Source organism: Pseudopodoces humilis, chromosome 10 (assembly GCF_049639895.1).
Source record: "Pseudopodoces humilis isolate 2021_Gansu_Grassland_sample_001 chromosome 10, ASM4963989v1, whole genome shotgun sequence".
Lineage (NCBI taxonomy): Eukaryota > Metazoa > Chordata > Aves > Passeriformes > Paridae > Pseudopodoces > Pseudopodoces humilis.
Genome location: NC_142209.1, coordinates 17,601,602 through 17,606,000, shown reverse-complemented (window position 1 = coordinate 17,606,000; position 4,399 = coordinate 17,601,602).

Genomic DNA, 4,399 nt, shown 5'->3' with positions numbered 1-4,399 from the left:
AATACACCTGTATTGCTAGACAGGATTTTCCACAGTATTTAAAAAAAAAAAAGCGGGATGGACATAATCAGAACTGTTTAACAGTTCTTTATTTCATATTTAGAGTTCTTAAGAATTGAAAAGATGGTCCCAGTTCACGTGATGCATTTCTTGGTCAAATGAGCCCCCTGCAAGAGCATTAGAGCCTATGGACATTTAACAACTATAAATTTGCTTTTTATTTTACACCAGCTGCTTGTTCAAAAAGTTACATTTTGTCAACTTCCCTATATACATTGCTCCTTCAAACAAGGATGGATTCCAGCCTTCCATTCTTTACTCACAGAAGAATTTTGCCTATCCCTTCTTTAGTAAATGGTTTAATAATACTATTATTATTTGGTTGATTGATGCAGCCCATGGTGATGCCTATTCTCATTAATTTGTGACAGCACTGACACTGGAAGGTAATGGGGTCAATACAGGTTTCAGAGCTTAACAGTGCATTATTGATGGTTTTTTTTCCTTCAGTGTATGACCACAGAAAACAAAAGAAGAGACGGAGGATCAAGAAAAGGTACATTATACTGTGCTTCTGGAGCACACATTTTATTGAAGCAGATAGCAATGGACTTAGAGATAAGAAATACTTTCCTCATTGGATGCTTATAGCCCGTTATCACCTTTAGAACCAGCAAGCTTTTATTGAAAGACTTCTATTTCAGAAGATGTTTAGGTTTGGAAATAAAGAATCTTGCAGCAAGATATTATTGTTTCATTAACCTTATCTATCTCTTTACTCACAGTGTGGCTAAAGAAAATTGATTTGGACCCAGTTTCCCCACTATTTTTCCTTAATACAGTTATAAGGAATATTCTCTTTAAATAACAGTTTTCAAAGCCCTGTCAGGACTCTAAACCACTTTTACTTGCTATCATCAGTTTACAAACGTATTGTTACTTAATCCTGGCAAGTGCTTACAAACAGAAAACCAAGTCCATTAAAATATATTGTTCCCTCAAAGAAGTCAGTATTATTTAGAACAAACAGCTTTTAGTAAGCTCTCTGTAGCTGCATTTCTGTCAAAAGACAATTATCCCTCAGAGAGATCAAATGGTGTTATACAGAAGTTTTAATATTAAGCTGTGTAAATAAGTAACAGCTCATGAATATTAATACCCACCCTCCATCCAGAGAGGACTCTTTGGTAAGTGGTTCTCTGCTACTGGGTTTCAATAGCCAGGTCAGACACCACGTAACTGAGCAGAGCCTGCCAGGCAGAAATTGAATCTGTCAGAGGATAGATTAAACTCTATACGGGTGAGTGCACTCTTTCCATGACTCACCAAACTGTTTGAGGGTCACAGACTCCTGTCAAACAAATGTCCATGTGGTCACAGTAGACACTAAAGCACAAAAGACAACTGACACACAGGGGATTTGCAGAGAGGATCTTCAGCTGACAAGCAATAGCCAGCCCCAGTGCTCTGCTTCATCAGAGTAAAGCACAGCCAAAGAGAAAACAGGATCAGTGTGAGGCTCCTGCAACCCAAAATAAACACTGCAAATTGGGGTTAGGCAGTGTTAAAGACATGCCCCTTCAATTTTCTACACCCAGGATCTCCCTATCATGTACTTCTAGGACTTTGATTGAACTTTGGTCAGATTTAAGAGAGGTTTGGAGACACTTGGTTTGAAAAATGGTCTCTTGTTCGCTACTCTGAAGTTTAAATATTGTAGCAATATTCCTTGTCCTTCACATTGAACTAGTTGTAAATTTAAACCAAGGAAAATTCAACAAGCATGTCTCTAGCACTTGCAGCACAGTGTTTGCAGTCAGCACAAACAGGAAAAGAACACTGCTCCTCTGCTAAATCAATATTTAACTAACAGCCTGCTCTACACAGATTTGTAAATATCATACAACTGACTAATTAAAAAGCTCACCTATTATCAGGCTTGGACTTCATTAGTATACCACCTCAGAACATCTTCCACAGATTTCTTTTGATTGAACAGGGCTGCAAACTACATATAAATAAGTCAATCATATGGTCATGGCTTATCTAGAAAGCCCAGCTAACCCCCTCCACTGCAGCTCTGTTACTACTCCCCAGAAGAGGCAGCAGCCTCAACGGGAGCCTTGTTCCCACCACAGAGGCACTCTTTAAGAGTTTTGATTAAGAAAATATTCCAAAAGACAGAGGGATTTCAGATGGGTTTTCCTCAGAGTAAGGCCAAAGAGGCAGCAGATCAGGATTCTGTTTATCAGCTTCCCTCCCTCCCTTGAGCAAAGTAGTTTGGGGAGCTGCAGGAATGCCCCAGTGGAATGGGAATAATCTTCCTGAGAGCTGTTTTCCTCCTCATCTGTTCCCAAGTAACACAGGAGACATGAGATTATACATCCCATCAGGATTCTTTTATCTGTCTAATACAATTCTAGATGTTCAAATATGTAGAGTCAGCTTTGCATCATCTCATGTCAGGCCATTCCAATTTTGCCCTGAAGATGTTAGGACACATTAAGGGTTTTCCTGCTTGGTTCTAAGAGACAAGCAGAATGAAAACAGTAAATTCATTATGTAGGATGACATTTTAAAGCAAACATATCAGTTACATGACAGTGCAACATCAGTGCCCTTCACACCCCAAATAACCATCTTTCAGCTTGTGTTAGCTCCAGAATGTGAGACAACAGCTTCCTATATCAAAATACACTTACTGTCAAGAATCCCAGTACCCCCATCCTATTCCCTGGGAGGGGGATGAAAGTGAAAGGGTTAAGATCTGACAGCAGAAATACCACATGTGTCTCTGGTTTACCAGATTTATAGATTTATTCTGTAAAAATCCTGCCTATCTGTTGGGGATGTTTCCTTCTATTTTTAGAACACGTCTGAATAGATGCAGATCCATTTCTTGTCTGGTGCATTAACAAACATACATATAGGTTACAGATTGTGAAAGACAGATGTAAAAACCTGAAGTTTCTGAGCATGTGTGTTCCCAATGGCTTAAGCCAGCCTGAGGTCATGCCACACCACTAGTCCACATCCCACACCATCCCCACCCACCTCTTGCATGCTCCTGTAATGAGCACTTTCCGAAGCTAAAAGGGGGAGAAAAGGTGGATCAGCCACACAGCACCAGCAGTGTTTGGAATGTAGAAAATCCTATTTAAACAAACAGGAAAGGATTAAAACTCTACCAATGGACCTAGTCTGCTCCTAAATCCACCTAAGTGTATCATATCCCTAGCACTTGGCAGCAAAGAATGGCACAAACCTACCTTTGCATTTCTGATTTTCCCTGGGGACTACAAACTACAATTCTTGGTTGTGACCCAGCCCTGCACATGGCCATCAGCGGCTCGTGCTTGGGTAAAACCACTTGTATGGCATTTTGGTGCCTCTGGAACTGCCTCTATAAAAGCACCCACACCCATTTTCTTTACCTGGAAACAGAGGTCACACCTGAAGGAAGTCCATGTACTCCAAGGACAATTTGTTCTCTGAACTGCACTAGAGGCTCTGCCCTCTGCCGTTAACCTCTCCCAGTCCCTGGTGAGCAGTAGTTGCTCCTGTTGCCAAAGGAGTCCCACCAAGCACACAACATCACAGGTCAGCACAGCAAAGGGGACTCCTGGCCGTGGCTACAGCGTTTGGAGGAGCTCTACCCTGCAACCACACACACAGGCAGAGGCTGCCCTTTTGTGTAAAAGTTAATTACTGCTTTGGTAGAAGCAGGTTGTTTTAATCTCCCAATTTCCTAGTTCCTAGATTAAGGTAATTCCCACAATAATCCTGTTCCTTAAGAATCTGTAACAATCACAAAAAGAATGCAGCTTGACCAGACTATATAACTGACTATATGAAATATAATAGCTATAAGAATATATATATATAAGGGATAACATAACAAAAATAGCACTTGGGAAATGTCTCATTAAAGGAGGACTTTTAAGATAAATGTGTTTTAGCAAGAAATGTTTGAGCAATACAATACATTAAAGTATTTAAATTAACTCATGATATTAACATGAATACAATTTATCAAGTCACTAATTTCCATTGTTTTAATATTAAAATATTAAAGTTGACAGAGCAATGCACTGCTGCCCCGAGTTACAGAGCCCTCCTGGCAAAAAAGCTTACATGCATTCAAGAGGTGACCACTTAGATCATCTGGATTATTTCAGACAATGAAAGATTAAAAAGTAAATTTAAATGCAAGCATCTTTAATGAGTGCTAATGGAGTAGTGCTTTTTTTTTGCATTATCTAACTCAAACATTGGTTCAATCCAGACATGACAAAAGAACAAAATATCTGAAAAGCTATATGTCTTTAAGGAATTAAGTCGTGTGCAGCCAGTGCAAATGGATGACAACAGCTTAGATTGGTTTAAATAATCACAAGCT